Raw genomic sequence first — 19,658 nt, forward strand, 5'->3', positions numbered from 1 at the left:
CTACAGCAATGTTGGACCTTTTGCTGCCGAGATGGGGTAGGAGGATACTAGAAAATTTGACAAAATGAAAATACTGTGTGTTCATGTTACTGGTGTCTTTTTGGTCAGAAAATTTAATAGTCATGGCTTGTTTCTTGGCTATGACCTTGAATATGGCTTATATGGCTACGGCCATAATAAATGAAGTCCATGGATATTCCTGCAACTCCCCAAGAGGAAGATTTATTCAGACCATGCCAGTGCAGGGCTCCTGTGTTTGGTTATTCAGAGGTGTCTCTGCATGGCACAGGGTTTTTCTGTACAGCCCTATCCTGCTATAATACCTTATTCTTATTGAGAAAAAACTGCATCAAAGCAAGAGTGGGAAGATGTTGGTAATGTTATTTACATTTATTTAACACTATTTACCTGTGAATTCTGAAGAACCTTATGCTCAATAACTTATTTAGCCTCAAAGACAAGAATTAAGGCAAGTATTGACCTTCCTATTTGATAGGCAAGGAGGTCTGAGATTCCTTCTTTTATGCTAGTCTTTCAAAAGTATTTATCTTGTACCTTGGTGAATTAACATGAATCACAGGACACTGAAAAGAAGTATTTGAGGCAGTGCAGACTCTATGTACCTGCTATGTGTGTTCCTTTGGTTATAGGGGTCTTTCTCCCTGCCAGTATACCAGAAAAAAAAAATATACATGCCAGGCAAAACCCTCTGTCCTTAGCGCAAATGGTTTTGCACCAGCTTGGGAGTTCTGAACCTCCAGTTCCTGCAGTCATGGGACAAATCTCTGCTTTCAATAGCAGTACTTAGCCATGATTCATATTTAAAAAACCCATCAAAACTCAAAGAATAGAATACAAATGAACTTCAGAGTTGAAACCTAAATGAAACTCCAAAATGGGACCAAGACAGTTGCAGGACTTCTGAGCTTTGCAGAGAAAGGAAGCAGAAATTGCTTTGTTACAGACTAGTGCTAAGAGCCCAAGTTTCACCCACCCAAAGGGCAGCAAACGCTTTTGCAGTGTGAGATCAACAGAGACTCTCCCTCTGCCTGGGCTGTGGTGGGTTGCAGAGAAATGTCTCCGTGGTATGAGCAACACCAAGGGGCTGGTGCAGGTCAACTCTGCATGACTTTTTCTTCAAGAGAGTGTATATGTGCCAAGCCTGGGACCTCTGTATTTTGCACAGTGCCGCCCAGCACTTCTCCTCTGAATTCCCTCATACTTTCCTCATCTCTTTTGCTCCTCTGTTCAGTAAAATGCTGGCTAGTGGTTAAAATGTGCACTAGCTCAGTGCAGTTCTTTTAGACAGCTTGGCTTGTTTTTTATATGTGTGTGGTATCCCCCTGGATATCTCTCAGGTGCACTTCAAGGGCAGTTTTATGTAACAGTCAAAGAGATGAGAAGCCAGATGTGAAATGTGCTTTCTGCTTCCTAGGAAAACTGACTGGCAGGGAGTTTCCAAATTAGATGTTAGAAAGCAGTTGTCATGGACCACACAGATTTTTCGAGAAAATTACTTTTTCTGTTAAAAAAAAAAAAAAGCCTCTTTCAATTTATGATGTCCTCAGAGAAAAACAGAAGTAATGGATCTCGATCAGCTCTATACTCATTAGTTAACAGTCAACAGTTTTCAAAGAACTGAACAAAACCCTATGCAAACACACAGACATACAAATTCTCTTTTGCAAATAAAAAGCTGAAATCTCTCCTCCTGCAGATTTTCATCCAAAATCATATAGCACAGGAGTGCTGTTTGCCCGAGATTTTAGAAAGAAAGAAAGAAAGAAAGAAAGAAAGAAAGAAAGAAAGAAAGAAAGAAAGAAAGAAAGAAAGAAAGAAAGAAGAAAGAAAGAAAGAAAGAAAGAAGAAAGAAAGAAAGAAAGAAGAAGAGAAAGAAAGAGAAAGAATTGCTACATTATAATATGTTAATGCACTGTATCTGATTTTCTGGTGCTATTCTTAGGATAAATACAGAATTAAGTGGATGAGATTCTATGGTCCGTATTAGATAAAAGGTCAGATTTGATAATCTAATGGTTGCTCCAGACCCTAATCTGCAGATGAATCTTTGTAGAGCTGTGCTTTGCTCCTGATTGCATTCCTCCATCAATAGGCTAAGCACTTCCCCATACATTAACATTAATGAGATTTTCAGACATTTAGAGTAAGGGGAAAAATGCAGTGTTACTATTTGCAATTACCAATGAGCTTGTACTATATTAAATTCATTTAGAAGATTACACTTGTGCATTTTTAAGTGGTACTTTCTTCTTGTTCTTTTTAACATGGAAAAAAATGAAGAAATGGCATAAAAGCCACATTTACTAAGTACACAGCAACACCCCAGGGTGAGCTGTGCATGTACTCTGACCTGCCTGGGGGCACAGAGAATGCATATTAAATAGCAATTCAACAGTAAAAGGGGATTGTCTAGTTCTCATCAATGACAGCACCCTTTGGATGAAAGGCCACGTAGGAAATAGAAAGCTTGACTTCCTTTTTATTCTATCCTACTGACTTCAGTTTACTAAAACAAACAAACAAACAAACAAAGATAAAAGGCCAATCTAGTGACTGTCTTAGAACAATGCCAAGTGTATAAAGCCCATTTCTTCTGAAGCTAACACACCTGATGCACCCTAAAAAAGCTGACCTACCTGCTTCCCCTAGAGACACAGAGTCCTGCTGGCTCTCCTCGAGGTTTGATGGCAACATCCATCAACCCCTTGACCCTGCTCAAGTGAACAACCCTCATTGACCCTGCTCAAGTGAAAGGCCAGGTAAGGCACCTGAGAGCCTTTAATGGAATCCTGAAAGAACCACCAAACTCTCCTTTGCACAAAGGACATGCTCAAGCACCATGGAAGGCAATCATAAGAGCATTTTCAATTTTGTATTTTGAAACCATACAGTAACAGTGAGTTATCTGATGGTAATATGGTTCCTCTTCTTTTAAAGCTACAGGCAAGGCTTTTAAGCCACATAACAATTTCACTCCTGAAGCTGGTAAGGGGACCTGGAGAAACACTAAGTTTAAATGAGGCTGGAAACACATTTGTTTAAACTAGACACCTACTTGTCCAGGGAAAAAGTGCAAATGTGCTCACAGCTAATGAGGAAAATATACCCCACAAATTTAAGCAGCCAGAGAGAAGATCCAAGGAACAGATATCTTTAAACCCATGGATGGTGAAGGACAAGACAAACAAATGGGGTCACGGACTTTTCTTCCTCCAAAGCTGTAACAGATGTGGCTACAGCAGAGTCATGAGTGTGCAGCTGCTGCCTGGACACTGATGGCTGTGCCTGTGCTCATTACCAGAGGTCCTTGCTGACCCTTCAGTTCTAGAAACCACAATAATTAATAGTCTAAATCCACTTTGGGAGAGGACACTTTTAAGCCTGTGCGCAGATTACCCTGAGAGCAGTGTGGGGATGGTGATAAAGTTTGTGCTCGAGTGTGTCCTCTGACAGCTCAACTTGGACTTCATCAGGCCATTAAAGGTTTTGGGAAGACATCTGATAAAAGCAGCTGTTCTCCCCTGAAAGGATTGACACCAGAGATGCACTTAATATTTTTGTTTTCCTGCAGAAGTTGAAAAGGGGGACAGAGAAGAAGGGCATGTCAAGATCAAAGTTTTCCTTCCTTTTCTGATGCAGCAACGAAGTTGAACAATGAAGTGACATGAGCAGTGGGAGACTTCTAAGCTCAGTGGCGTTAAAAGAAGGAAAAAGAAAAAAAGTAGTCTGGGGACACTCTGATCCCAGAAGCTTCTCATCTCCATCAGTCCCAAAGTAGCAACAAGGGAGCGAAGTCCAGCACACTCTACCCATGTGGATGTCTTCTGTTCAGTGGAAGGTGGGTGGGTGTGTGCAGGGGGGCAGGAGGGTGTTTTGTGGAGAGCACTAGAGAATATTCTGACCAGAAATGCATATGCTAACCAACTGGCAGTCATCAACTCATTACAGGAAAAGGTTATTCAAGGTAAACCAGAGTAATGAGATGGGAGGTATTTCCTTCTGGTTACCTAGGCACAGCAGGATAAAGTAATCTTTGAAGACCTTTCCAAGCTTGACGGCCAAGCAGCAAGTACAGATTTAAACAACAGGTAATTTTTTATTTTTTTCTGAATGTAATAGTCTACTGAAAACTAGGTGCAGAGATCAAGTCAATTCACATGTACCTGTACTGAAATCAGTTTTTAATAGAAGAAATACTGAATTGTCACTCAAAATGCCCACTAATTAAATTCTGTCTCACTATGAAAACTATGATGGAAACCCTCCATATTTACCAGGCAGGGTTTCATTTAATTCTGTTGCATTGCCTGCAGCTAGTTCTGTATTACTGTAACCAGCCTCACAACCAGCCAATGCTGGGGCTGCTAACATGACACTTGATCTTGGCAGACTGAAGGGCAAAATTATCAAAATTAGTTTAGCATGCAATAAAGAGGATAAATATCGTGAATGCCGCTTGCAGGCCCATTCCTTGCTAAATTGATTTTTCTCTTCAATTTTGCCTTAACGAAGATTTTGCATCTGCCTTTAATTCTTCAGTTACCTTTGTAACTTTGTTTGGAGGTTTGGTTTGTGTCCTATGTTAGAACTGTACTAATTGCTGCAGAGCTCCCCCCATCTGTGGTCCATTAACTAAAAACCAGCTGACATCCAGCTGGGTCTATCCAGCACTGATAAAACCAAAGCTCATCTCCACCAAATTCTTCTTAATAGTATTTGTTCAGAAGGGGTGTGTATAGCAGCCTCAGAATCCAGAGAAAGAAAGGTCTTCAAGGGAGAACTGTCAAACAGACTAACTATAGGAGGCACTAATGGTCCTGGTGTGACATCAAGAGAGTCAGTTGTCTGAAGTCTCAGTTATTATCAGCTCTCCTTCCCCCAGCCTATCTATTACACCATCTGAGTTCTAGGAGTTGTTTGTTATTCAATATACAAAATGTTTTTTAGTGTTACTTTTGTTTTCCCAGATGCTAAAAGGGGGGGATTTTTGAGCATGAGGTTACATGCAAGCATGTTTTCAATCCTGTTTTCACATGAAAGGTGTGAATAAGATTCTTGAAACCTTGATGGAGAGCCTTAAAATTACAAACATGGTTTAGACTATTTTAAGACTTGGCTTTTACAATTTGCATCCATAATTACCCTACTTAGTGTATACATGTGCTGTACACCAAGTTCTAGATTGTATTCTTCAAAATGTTCAGCATTAGACAATAATGGGGAACCAGCAATTTTTCATACTTGACAGTCCAAGCATTTCTCAAATCATCACAAATAATTATTACTCTGTGCAGATTCCTACAAATGACAGTCAGACAATTGTAGCTGTGCAAATCAAAACACTGTTATAAAAGAACAATTGCATTTTCAATAAAGGGATTTTCTTGAACTGACCTGAACTGCAACATTTTTTTAAAGTAATAGCTTTGCAACTTTTCATACTTTGATTTAATTCACATTTCACAGCATATTAATTTTGACTTAACTTTTTCAAAACCTTTGAGCACTCAAGTGAGGAGCATACCAAAAATTAATATTCATTCAGAGAAAGTATATTGTGTGTCCTGAAGATAGAAATGCTTAACATCTTCCCTGAAAACCTGTGGACAGGCAAACTGGAATATGAATTTGCTATGAAATTGTCTCTACAGAATGACTGGATAATAGAACACAAAATGAATATTAGGAGCATTTTTATCAAGTGAGAACTTTTTAGAAGCAAATTATATCCTCTGAAGGAAACTCTTGAAATATTACAAAGCTTTATTGCTTTCTCTATTTCATGCATTGAACCTAGCGTCCTATGGAGAAGATAAGGCTGAATACACTTTTTTTTTTCAATTCTTTTTATTGCAAACCAAGATAGCCACACAAATTTCAGTTCCCATTGCAGAGAATGCACCAGCATTATGAAAAGAAGGATCAAAGCTCTTGAAAGTAAAGCAGTCATACACAGTAGCTGCTAGCACTGTATTGCCAAAAATCCCGAATTGCTTCATACATTCCCTCCTTCCTTTTCCTATGCACGTCCCCAACTTTGTGCCTGTGTGTCTGTGTGCACTCGGAGGAGGGCACAGCAGAGAAGGGTGAGATAATTCAGCATTACTGTGGGGACTACAATGATTTAATTAAACCCCAAACCCACATCAACTTTGCCCTTCACTCTTCTTTGACCAGGTACTAGACAAATACTACTTGGGTGCTAGAAAAATAACCAACGCTGAACAGGCAAAACCTGGCAACAGACACACATGCAGCCACAGATGCTGACAGTATCCTGGGAAAACTTCACAACTCGGTCATTAAGTATTGACCTTTTCATCTTGGAGAAAAAGTAAAGTATCACAGAGAGGCTAAATGATGCGAAATCTTGAAAAATCAGAGACTGACAACAAATGGCATAGCTGCATAGAAAACCAGCTTTTTAATCAGGCTAAAACTATCACACAAGATACTGATTCAGGAAAAAAAGAACCAGCTCCCTTCCAATGCCACCTTCTCCTGCATAATCCCTAACATCTTAGGAAGCCTGTCCATTCCCATTCTCCCTAATAGGAACAATTTGGTATCAGGACTCATACCATACATAGAGTTTGGGGCTAATAAGATAAAGTATACATCTTGTAAAGTGTCTCCTCTGAATAAGGAGAGGGAAAAGTTGCAAGTCCCAAGGAAGATCATGCAGAAAGACCTATGGCCTGGCCATATAGAGGGTGAAGGATGTGTTGACATGTATATTGCTGTTCTAAAGCTCTGGAGAAATATTACAGACACAGGGCAGGATAAAACTGAAGTGACTGATTTTAAGTGCAATACATGCAAGAGGTAGGAAATCTTCACGGAGGGCCAGAGAAGTCTTGAGCTGGGAACACTTAAAGCAAGCAATCTTCATGCTGGTGGGCTTACTGGGATTTAATTTATAGAAGATGAGTTTGGAGCTTCATGTTTCTTGTACAAAGAGCACTTTGCACTGTCTTTCCATCAGCCAAACAAAAGGAGGGGGAGAAGGGGAATAGATGATCAATCCTTTTTTTTTTTTTCCTCTCACAAAAAGAAGAAACAGATGAAACCCCAGTCTGGGACCTCAGCAGCCATGGTGTGGTGAGGGTGATGGATCTGTGCTGCTTTCCCATCTCACAGGTTCTGTGGTGGGACCTGACCTCTCTGCACCACAGCCACAGCCGCTGGCTGCTGCTCTGGCATGAAAGGATGGCGTGTGATGAATCTGTTTGCTCCTGGCTCATTCTGTAAGTGCAGCGAAAAATCACTTTTTGCATGAAAAAGCTGAAAGGTCTGGCTATTGTATGAATTTCATTTTAAAATTAAAACTCTCTGTCCTTTCCCCTCCAGCACACGCACATGGACAGACAGTTCTGCACACTTCTGATGGCTGGGGCTGAGCTCATGCTCTCCAGACCTGTGGGTGGAACCTGTAACACACAGGGACACAACCACTGTCCTTCTAACCCTCCTTTCCCAAGGATACACTGCTGTTGTGCAAAGGTGCTTGGAAAAGGGCCAGGCTTGCAGAACTTCCTCCAAGCCAGCAGGGACAGCAGACTGGGTCAAAAAGGCTTCCACTTGTATCTCACAACTGCCAGGTTACTGTTGGGGCATAGATAAAACATTAACTGGCACAACCCAAACTCAGGGGAAAGCACATGGGTTGGGAAGCTCGAAGCCAAGTGAGTGACCTGTAGCTGCTGCACTCTGCTATTATATCTTTACTATGGGAGCTGTAGATATGATTTTCAAGGAAAAGCTTGAGAATTGGTTAGGAAAAGGCACGTCATGGACATCAGAGTGATGCACAAGGAGGAGCACTAGGCATACATGGAGTCAGCCAGGGTGGAGCAGGGAGTAGCCCTTAAAAAACAGAGTAAGAAGCAACATTTTAACATAGCTGGCATCTAGGAGACAACGGAAAAACTGACATCTGTTTCTGTGTTGCAAGGAGTTGTGGTTACAGGGGTGAGATAAACTGGGTGGAGTGAGGAAACAGGATAGAGTAGATATGTAAATACAAAAATACATAAGAAATTCCACGAAGAGGAAAGGAATAATTTGGACTCAGTCTGGTTAGGACAAGTAGTAACAGAGCTAAACAAGAGAGACTCAGATACAGGATAGATCCTAACAGAAAGGTAAGATACATCTGTGCTGAAACAGAATGAGGAATGTCCAGCATTGGGAACATCCATCTGCCCAAAAAGGTAAAAGGACTCAAATTATCCCAACACATAGGCTGGTGTTGTCTTGCAGGTCCTTCAAGCTTTGCAAACATGGGAGGTGGCTTCTGTAAGCTAAGCTCACTATCATAAATCTCAGTATTTCACACACTCCAGGAGCAAGGCTTTTGCAGAGCCATACAGGCAGGGGGCAGTCAGTGCTGTGAATGAAACCTCCCTGAGGAAAAGGCAACACCATCCAGCTCCAGGATGGGCAGAGACCAGACAGGAGCTCAGACAGAAACCACATGAAACCCTGCACAGGAGATGGGGAGGAGATGCAAGAGGTCTGAATGCCTGGAATTGCCTGGGACATATGTGCCTTGCTCCCCTCAGCAGGTCTGACCTGGCAGCCAACATGTATGGATTTCTCAGAAACACAAATCCTCCTCCTGTACCTCTGGGTTGCAGTTTATGTATCACACAGTCAAGTAGAAATACTTTTTTTTTTTTTTCTCAGCAGGGTATCTGCTATTTTAAGTGAATACAATTTACTCAGTCCCATGCTAAATCCAGGTAATATGTTTCCAATTTTTAACTCAGTGTGCAGCACACCCAAAGCTTTTGAAACCCAAATAGGAGAAACAGGAGAGAGCTGCTGCGTAGCTGGTTTCCTTACATATAATTCATGGGCTTTAGCAACCCCCTCAAGGAGAGGGGAACTCTGCAATTACGTGTTTAGTGTGTTTAGTTGTTCCCCAATCCAAGCAGGCATGGTGAATGCTACTCCTGTGGGTCAGGGATGCAGTGTTGTTATTTTTAAGGTAAGAGGCTGGAAGTAGAAGTGCTGATGCTTGCCATGTAACTCTGCTGTAAGGTCTGCCCTGTGAGCCTTTCTTCAGTCTAACTGGATGATGCCAAGGTCCAGAGAAGACAGGGAAGAGAGAGCTAATCTCACCCTCCCAGAAGGTCAGTGTCAGAAACAAGAACAGATTGCATCTCCTATCTCAGCATGGCTCTCTTTTCTTCTAATGATCTGGATTAATTCATCCTGGCACAGACTGGCAAAATACCTAAACCCTTTGGGTAATGATTTTCTTCTCTTTGACTAAACTATCACAAATTAACTTTAGGTTTATTTTACTTCGTCTTGGTAAGGTTATATTGTGCTTAGACTAAACTTTGCTAAGGTAACTTTTTCTGGCATATTTGACTGTGCTGCTCAGTAATGCTCACAGAAGGTGACTACCCAGGGTTGCTCATTCTCCATGGTCTTAATTACAGTTAACTCAAAACATCTCACCTTTCTGCTACTGTTCAAGAAGAATTAGATGACCTCCTGCTTGAAAAAACAAAATACTTATACTATAATGCTAGCATTCATTTATAATCTTAATTACCACAGGCTTCCCAGGAAACTTTCCTGCTGCAGAATGTAGCACAGAAATTACGGGTTAGCACAAAAAGCCTGCTTCATCAATAGCTTCCTAGGTCTGATTTATTCTTTACTGAGATAAACATTAGTGACTCCAACCCTGAGGGATGCTCAGTCCCAAACAAGCCAGCCAGCAGTCCTTCAGCCCAACTATAATTCTGTCAGGGTTGGGCCCAAAGAGGATCAAGACAAAAGTCAGAAGATGAACCATGACACAGGAAAGGAAATAATTTGCTTTTTCAATGTTTTCTGTTACTGCTGAAACCCTTAGCTGTTTCAGTCTTTGTACACTAAAATAAACCCACTCCCATAGCCAATCACAAGGGATTCTACCACAGGTTGGCTGGGAGGCAAAGCACACATCCATAAGTCTACTTTCCCTGCTGGCCACTGACACCTCTTCACAAACGCCAACGAGCTCCACCCACTGTGCCTGCTCCACACAGACAACATCCAACATTCTCTGGATCCAACCACCAGGCCCTTGTTGAAAACTTGCAGTCTTCCTGGGTTCCTCAGCACAGAAATAAAAGAACAGAAAATGTACCTAGGTAATCTTCCTTAAACCCTGACAAGCCTAGGGTGACTTAGCTGCATTTTTAAGCATCTGACTTGCTACATTAATTCTTCTTATGTTAGAGCATGAGAATAATGTTAAAAGTCCCTTTTGTCAGCCATTCAAGAAAACTGGAAAGTACGAATATTAGTATGATGCCTTATACATTTTCCTCACCTCTACAGCTGTGTTTACTGTGATTTCTAAGGGTTCTCTGTCTCATCTAATAACAGATCTATTTAGGGACTGTGTGCTAAATGTTGCTTTACAATAAAAGAACAAATTCTTAGTGTTTCTTTAAATGGCAGCTATTTTTTCCAAACTGTTACCTCAACTACAGCCTGAAAGAAATTGCACATCATCTTCTTTTCCTTTTTTTTTAAATGCTCATACTTTTTTAAACTTCTCAAAGAAAATGAGCAGAAAAGGCCCCTTTGAGCTCAGGCTTCTGGGATCCTTCTCTTGCTGCAGCCAAATACTGTCTCCTTGCCCTCTGCTCCTTTCACAGATGCTGAAGGCATGCCAGCCTCTCATCAGTTCCCTCTCAATCTGCTGAAAGGGCTGGCTCCCTCTTCCTTACTCTAATACCCTTGTCATCTGCCTTATCCCACCTGCAGCTAAAGCATGCCAGCAAAGATGGGAAGAAAACAGAGCTCCAGGACTGAGTTTTCAGCCAGCTCTCGCTCTGCATGCAAAGCCCCCTGGAGCAGGTCCCTGCTGTCCCTGAGCTAACAAGCCTGCAGCACCAGGCAGGGGCCTTGGTGAGTGCAGAGGGCATGGAAAGATCGGGAGGCTCTCCACCGTCCCTGAGCAGCGAGGCAAGGCAGACAGCTGCCAACCCGCAGTCTGAAGAGACGTGGTCTGACAGCCAGCAGTGAGTCAAGGCATTCAGCTGCAGGGCGAGCAGAACCAAGAGTGTGTGCTCCATGAGGCTCCGTGGCAAAGCGCCTGTGTGCTCCATGGAACCGTGCCTGCTGCTGCCGTGGGGAACAGGGCGGCTCTGTCACACACACAGCCTGGCCTGTTCTGCCTCTGCAGGCTCCTCGGTGGCACAGGGTGAACTTGGCCTGGAGCTGCTCACAGCAGGGCCAACTCCTCCTCAGCTCAGGTAGGACACAGACTGGCACTTCATTCACTGTGCAGTTTGTTGTTATTGTCAGCTACCCCTGACTTCTGCTTGCCCACCCTTACCAGTCTGTTATGGTTTCCAGGACTTTTGTTTTCATAAGCTGCTTATTTTCTCTTTGATGAACAATAATGCCAAGAAGTTAGGCAGGAATGCACACATCTCCCTCAGTACATACCTATGGATACTTGTATATGCATCCCTACCCATATCCAAGCAGTAAGCACCCAGATGGCACAAGCAGTTATGTGGGTCACAGACCAGGGCTAATGGGTGCTCCCAGGCTGTCCTGAAGCACTGAAACACATTTTGATGTGTAAGTAGGTAGGATTGAAAAAAATTCAGTGGCAAAGTGGAGGGGAAAAACCACATTTGTTGCTGATTTTTCTTAGTAGGGTGGGTGTGAGAAGCATGCATCGTGCCTACTCAGTCAGTACCTGGAACTGCTGCCACCTCCCTGATGATTTCAGTCAAGACAGCAGAGATGTCTGAGGGCTCCTGAGAAATATTGGCAGTAGATGATGTTCTGGTGTACTGAATAGAGGTTGTCCTTCTCCAGAGCTGCCAGGTAACATGGACATATAATTCATGGGAGCAAGGAAAAGTGAAAAGTTCACATAATGTGACAAGTTCACATAACTGATATTCCTGACAGAATTACAGTTTCTTGATAAGAGAGCTGTCATTTTAGACACTCTGCAGGAGCTTCCACCCACTGGATCCATGAATGAAGAGCTCAAGGTTTCTCCTCCAACCTGCAGCATTGCCTGCTGCAGGACCTGTCTTGCCAAGACAGGGAGAGCTGCCAATGCACCGTGCCCTTCAGATGGGGGTGCCTCCACAGCACAAATGTCTCCACAAACATACTGATAATGAACAGTGGATTTTGCTCTTTGAACACATCCTGTCTTTTTTGAGATATATCAGCACAGCTGACCTAGGATTAACAATGACATCTAAACTGATTTCAACCGTCTTAGCTTCGCATTTCAAATATAAAACTGATTTCATGAGTCTTTTTATCCTGTTGTTTCTAAATTCCTACTGATGGTTGATCCTAGCAGGAGCAGGTCACTGCACAAAGGCCCATTTGTAAGGACCATGCTTAAATACTTTTGATCTGGTGTTTGCAACTCTATGTCCAATCCTGCAATCTATCCCATGGGTATCTTCCACCGATGTGTATCCCAGCCAGCACGAGCAGGGAAGTCTCACAAAACCTCTTCCCAACTTCTCCTGTTTTTAGAGATATTCACTTCCTGCTTCATGACCTAACTTTATCTCTGGCTTTGTTTGTTTAAAAATAAACTTTGTTCACAGGGGAAAGTAGTACAAGGGATTCACTACTTCCAGGAACAAACTGTAATTTCATTCCATTTATTCTGCTTTCCCAGGCACTCTCTTACTCCAGCTCTCCCATCATCTCTCTTTATGCACCTGCAAGTCCAAGCCCACAACTTCAGTCCCTCTTCCCAGTGCTCTTCAGAAGCGGTTATGGCCCGTTAACTCATCTTATTAACACCACCCTGTTCACTCAGCCCCAGGTTAATGCAATAGAGGGTCTAAGGTAATCCCAGTAATTTTAAGGTTAGCATTAACTCTTCCTTCCACTTGAGCTTCTTTTCCACTTCTGCCTCTCACTGCTCTTCCCTCTCTCTGACTGTTCTCCATTTAACAACCCCTTTTGCAAGCTGCCCTCAACATAACTGGAGCTCAAGTTAAACTTTCAAACCCATGGGAGGGCTGGGAGAAGAGTGGGGGAGATGCAAACATTTTCAAAGGAAGACACGAATGTTAAACAGGATGAGTAGAAGACTGCCCCAAAACACAGGTATTCTTAGGAGATTGAGATAAAGCAGCTACCATACACTGCTACTTTAAACCTGATGCAGAACATTTGCTCCTGTTTTGCTTTTCATGATTCGTGTCCTTTTGTCTGCAGCTCTGGAGAGAGAAGGACCACCTGACCAGAGACAGACTGCTGGTTCGCTCGACTGTTTCCAGGAGGAGAAAACAAGATGAACTGAAAAAACCTGAACTGCCCAACAGACAGCTAAGCTATGAAGAGCCTGCACATCATTGTAACAATATTTTTTGTTCCATCTTCACCCATTGCAGACAGGATTGTGTCCCTCCCATCCTCTGGACTCTGCTTAGTTTTTGCAGATCAACTGAGCTCAGTAAATCTCGGGGCCACAACTGCAGCCTCAAAGTGCAGCTTGTTAAAAGTACTATGAGATCTCTCAGCTCCCTGTGGTGAGTCGTGGAGCGGACATGAGTCCACAAAAACATGGGCATATTTTAGCTATGACCAGCCTATTTAGGGACTGAAGGCAACAGATGTATGTTCAGTGGGAATAAATGCTTATTCCCAAATAAAGCTCAGATAAACTGCAGAGGTATCTATCTGCAGGTGCTGGCAGGATGTTTAACTTTTCCTGAGGCTGCACCTGGAGCCACTATTGTAGATCAAGGTCTGGGATAAAAATAACACTCAGTACTTACCTGGTATTTTTTCAATCTACAAACTTTAAAGCATCATCCCCACTTTCTAGATGTGAGAAGCTAGCCACAAAGAACCAGTTCAGTGTTGCTGCATTCTTTTACCATCTTCACAAGCTGAACCTTGTCCTCTTCCAACACCTCTTCTCTGTCCAAGTGCAACTGACAGGCTCAAGACTCAGCAACCTAAGGCTATCAGCACTTTCAGTTTTCTGTCATCTTGCCTTTTTCTTAAGAGGGGAAATGGGATTTATTTTTCAGCACTGGTTCTTGGTACTGCTCTGGGAGAATGTCAGAACAAGATATACCTCCAAATATTTGTCCACCCTGAGTTTTCTAGTCCTTTCTGCTACAGACAGACTAGTTAAATGGATTAAACTGGAGACTCAAGATCCACATTGAGAAACTGTGGCAGTAAAGAATGCCGGAATCAGTAGATTACAGATACTCAAAGCATTCAGTTTAGGCTTACACCTTTCCCTCCTTGTCATTTCTTCTCTGAACAACACTGGGGAGATTCACCTTTGCATGTAACTTCTATAGCAACTTGGTGCTTATGAGAAATCAGTAATAGACATTTGGCACTGCCCGTTGCAAAATATTTAGCAAATTCTGCAGTAATGCATACAGCTTTCTGTTTATCAAAACAACTGTCTTAAATGCCACTGAGATCTCACAGAAAGTCATCAGAGTTAAGTACAGTCAGAGTACTCGAAGATGTACCAGGATTTTAAAAAAATCACTTGAAGTATAAAATAGAAGTTTCATGTGTTGGTCTGGTTTTTGATTTAATAGTATGAGTTTGTTACAGCCCCGAAAATCAACCTATTTGTTACTCAAAAGAAAAACCAAACCATAAAGTTCCCTGATCTGTAAAGCTCATAGCAAAAAATAAAAGTTAGATTTTTTTTTTCCAATACTGGTTCAGTGCAGACAAGAGAAAGGTGAGAAACAGTTTATCTGGAATAGGTGTACAATATTAAGCCAACCAGTCCAATTTGGAGAAGTAGCATCAAGAAGCTGGTTAGGGGTACAGCTTAAATGAAGTACTACAAATCTGCCTACTTGTTTCAGCCTACCACAACTTACTCATTGGCACTAAAAATAACTAGAAACACAGCAGAGAAGGTGAAGGAAAATGTGAAGAAAAGCAAACTGTCAGAGCAATTCCATTAAAAAACTTCCAAACAGTAACAAAACCACAGCCTGCCTGGGAACATCCCTCTGGGATTGAATGGCATCTGCTAAAGCAGCCTGGTACCTCCACATCAGTGCAAAGACAAATGAATGGTCTAAAATGTCTGTCCATGGATGACAAGAGAAAACACAACATTGGCAAAGTTGTTCCCTCCAAGGAAGCAAGTGAAATCAGAGCCTGGCAGTGGTGTTAGACTGTGAAGGGGAAGGAATACGGAGAAGGACACAAAAATGATACTTAGCAAAAATACTGCTCCTACATCTCTGGGCGGAAGAGCTTCCTTGGAGAAGGAAGAAAACTTGCTTTTGATGGCAGAGGATATCATCTCTCTGGGACAAGAGAGGAAAGGAAAACAGAAAAGTCTGTGATAGATTAAAACTACTAAACAAACAAGACTGCTTGGGAAATTAATATTTATGAAATGCAAAAAAGATTGTAGTAAAATAAGAGATAACACAAATCTAGTAAAAACAGAGTTGTTCTGAATTTTAAAAAGCCACAGATGCAGAGCCTGCAATCTGGTGCTGTACTATCAAAAAACTAATTCACCCCCCTCTTAGGCAATGTCAAAACAAAAATCTCCACATATAGGCCTGGTTCAAAAGCTATTATTGAAGTTAATAAAAATTTCCTCTTGATTTCCAAATGCTTTGAAAATCTGACTCCTTGGGAATTTCTGATGTTATTAAGAGACGTATGCTAACACTATCACTGCTGAAAGAAACCCCACAGCTCACACCATGTTACACAGAGATTCTATAGGACAGAAGGGTTACTGCCAGAAGTCACCCAGCTTCTCTGCTCAATAGAGGATGATGGCTCATCCCAAATCCTGGTGTGGAGCATTAGGGAGGGTTACAGACAGTGTTATGGAGATGATTATTGTTAAAACTACATATGGGAGTTACTGCACCAGTGGCTTCTTAAAACCTTTGAAAATTTTCCCCCATCAGAGCTATGAGCTAGAAAAGATGTTTTCACTTCCTGCTGAGGACTATCATAGTGTATCATATTCAATGCATCATCTAGTCTTGTTTTTGAAGGACATTTGCTTTAGGGGAGGAAAGTATTCTATAATCCTCATGCACTTCTCTGTTGAGAAACATTTCTTTTGATATTCTGCTGAAGTTAGTTTCCTTTCCCAATCCATCCCCCCTTAAATATATCCATAAGATCATGAATGTGGAAATGTGTCAGTTAGAAAAGTCTGAATGAAAACCAGTGTGACAACCTAAATTCTGAGTTTGTTGCTCTGTATGTGCGTTTCTGGGATGGGGCTTTCATTTTCGGTAGGGTTGTTTTTCATTTCCAGGCCATGGTTTGTTCTGGTTTATGCCCAAGAACTTTTTCTATTAGCAGCAATCAGGTGTTAGAGTGCAGGGAAGAGGCATAAAACACTGCATTAAACTATGACAGTTTGCTCTACCTCAGAACATAAAGTTTATTCCAAAAGATCCCAAAAGAGTGAAAAATGGATTTGGCACTCAGCAATAAAGTCTATAATTACTTTTTTTTATAGAAAATCCACGGACTGTGTCCAGCTCCTGGCAATTTTTTGGTGTTGACTTGTGAATGCTCTTGTCCAGTGCCACCATCCATGGGAGCAAGACATACAGCTGGAGAAGGGTCCTGAGCTATTCCTTGCCAGGAGCTAAGGCAGACAAAAAGCCCAAAGAGGATTCCAGCTCTCCCTGTCATGCCATTAGAAAGGAGTAGTGATGGGTCTCGTCACCTGCCCAAGGTCACCCAGTTACCTGGAGAGCAGGGCAGTGACCCATCCACTGAGCTCAGCCATGCTGGAAGAGCCAAACTGATGGATGTGTCTCTGGGAAACCTGGTGTTTGGTGACTCATGGACCCTTGCGCATTTCTAACCACCTGGTTTCCCAGAACTGGCCAATATGATAGGTTTGCTGCCAAACTGACAAAGTTAACAGAATGTGTGGATATGTGAAATCATGAGGATGCAGCTAGGGATGTAACATATCACTCCGTGGAGATGTAAAAAGCTCTGCCTCTCTGAATCAGACAGGTTGAGCAGAAGCGGGATGACTAAAAAGGTTCTCTAGCACCACAAGAAAACACTTTTGGATGTTACACAACAAAATTTTACATTCAAGGTTGCCTTAGTAATTTGATAGGTAGCTCACAGCTATACAGCTACTGTGAAGAATAACAATTACAATTTTGGATGAGAAATTTTAGATCCATTTTTAAAATGCAGATGCTGACACCCTTGTTTTACTTTTTCTAATGGCCCTGCCTTCTGTGCATTCATGACCTTCCTGAACCTTGTGTGAAGTTTACAAGGACTTGTAAATCAGTGCCTCTTCTAGACATTTAAATGTTTTAAGTGATTAAAACTAAATGTTTTAATCACTTAAATGTTTTAAGTGATTAAAACTAAAAAAGAAACTGCTCGACTAGCTCTGGTTGTGGTCATCAGGTATTGCTCCCTCTGCAGCTCGACAAAACAGAGAAAATACAGATTATTCCTAGGCTCAGCTGCTGTAAGTCTGAGTCTAGACTTACTAATTGTACTAAAGTACAATTACTCACAACAACGACCTGTCTTTTATATTTAACTTAGCAAGACCTGCAGATAGAGAAAACACAGGCTTTACTTACAAGATTAAGGAAGAGCACTCAGCAGATCTCTCACTGCTGCACACTGAAGAGGTGAACACCAATAAAAACATGACTAGCCCAAGCCCATCTGTCTTGCAGTCATAAAGCAGCAGCCTTTCACTAGGGACACTTGTGAACAAGCAGACAGCCTGTCTATGTAGGAGCATGGGCAGTCCCCAGAATTACAAACTCTCAGGCCCACTGTGAAGCATGCAAACATTATCACTGCCCAATAAATGGGAAACTTGGTCATGCTGACATGGTGAGTCTGTGGCAGAGCCAAGCCACAGATGCTCAACAGTGTCCTTGTCTCCTGTCATCAACGTCAGCCTCTGCAAGCAGTAAATATACCAAAATAACAAGACATTCAAAGTAAAGCTTTCCCAGTTTCTTGTCTAAAGCTTCCCTTTCTGTATCACACTTTTCAATTTTCTAATTGAGCTCAGTGCTCAGTGAAAAATGTGCCATCGACAAGGCTGGAATTAAGCACAGCATAAATTTCTACCATGTCCACATTTCACTGCAAGAAGACTGTGGACTGGATCATGTGCCTTATGAAAATATTGTCAAGCTTGTCAGTGACTTCAAGGAATTAATAATTTCCTCCACTGTGCTTGTGCTATGTCCAGAACCATGAAGGGCTGTTTGCTACCTGAGCCCAGTAAGTGCTGTTCCAATAAATGGTAAAAAAAATGGAGAAACTAAGCAAAAATTAAAAGCCAAAGAAAATGAGAAACAGTGGGAACATAGACAAATAACATTAACTTACTTTGCCGCTTTATGGTAATGTTCTTGTCATTACAAAGCCAGTTGTAAGAGGTTTTCTTTCAAATGCCTTAGGGTAGAGCATCAACAGCAGTTCCAGAAGAAAGCACCACTTTGTATAATGAGGGAATGCAGAAAAGTTTTTTGTAAAAAAACCCCCACAAAGCAGAAAATCTACAAGTGTTTCCAGACTCTATGCCTCTGCAGGGTTGCTCTGTTTCATCAGCTTCAAATGATGGAAACTGTCCAGCAGTGATGAAAATATCTACCTGAGAAAGTTATGAGAATTCTTGCAGGATGCAATGCATGCTGCTGAGGGCTCAGCGAATGTCCCACTGACACAAGGGAAATTTATTTTATGAGGACAGCTGCCCATGGGTTTTACTATTAAGCTTCACAGCCAAGTTTTCACACAGAAGGAACTGAAAAAAAAAAGACAAAAGGTATTTTGATATCCTAAGCATGAGTCCAGTCCCCAAAGTTTACACAATGATGTCACTGAGAACTGCAAACAGATGAGAAGAATCTGATGTCTAGATCAACACACTGACAGTACTCTGCAGGTGTCTTCTCTGGTGCTGGAGTTTGTTTTAAGATCTCTTGCTTTGAAGAACATAATAGAGACATCGAGGGTTGGTAAGTTCTGACCTGAAGACATTTTCCCAACCTTACAGGTCATTTTTTCCTGCCTCTGCAGACACGAGGAGCCAATGGGACGTTCATGCCAAGGCAATTATTTCATGCTCTGAGTACCATTCCAATATCTGTTACCAGATTTTTGGAACAGCAAGTTCTTATTTTGGGCAAATCCCATGTGAAGGGCATGCTTCAGTAGACAGATGGATACCCTCAGCTTATTGATATTGCATAACTATTATTAGATGCACAAACAGCTACTGCCTTGTGCTTCATATGTTAAAAACTAGTAATGCAGAATCCTGTTAATGCAATAGAGCAATACAAATATTGCAAGTGAAAGAGGAATGCTCTTATCTCAATATTCTAATTTTGATAAAAAAGATTAGCTGCTTTACACTTCATGGTTCAGATGAACTGCATTGTGTCTGTAAGTGGCTGGGGAGACTTTATCATAGGTAAGAGGAACAGGTGCCTCCATCGGAAATTTCTGTATTACACAATCACACCAATTTCCATATTGTACATAATGGGTACACGACAGAATATTGTCTGGGGGTGCATACAAAGATGTGGGAATGCCCAGCCACGAGCTTATGGGCTAGTCTATGGAGAGCCAGAACA

At 41.8% G+C, this 19,658-nt stretch overlaps 1 protein-coding gene across 4 annotated transcripts in view; it reads right to left on the minus strand.

The window, feature by feature from the left end:
* Positions 1-19,658, minus strand: part of CHST11 (carbohydrate sulfotransferase 11) — a 168,206-nt gene that overhangs the window by 5,176 nt on the left and 143,372 nt on the right. The gene's annotated exons all lie outside the window — the stretch shown is intronic.

The sequence above is a fragment of the Serinus canaria genome, chromosome 1A (assembly GCF_022539315.1).
Source record: "Serinus canaria isolate serCan28SL12 chromosome 1A, serCan2020, whole genome shotgun sequence".
Lineage (NCBI taxonomy): Eukaryota > Metazoa > Chordata > Aves > Passeriformes > Fringillidae > Serinus > Serinus canaria.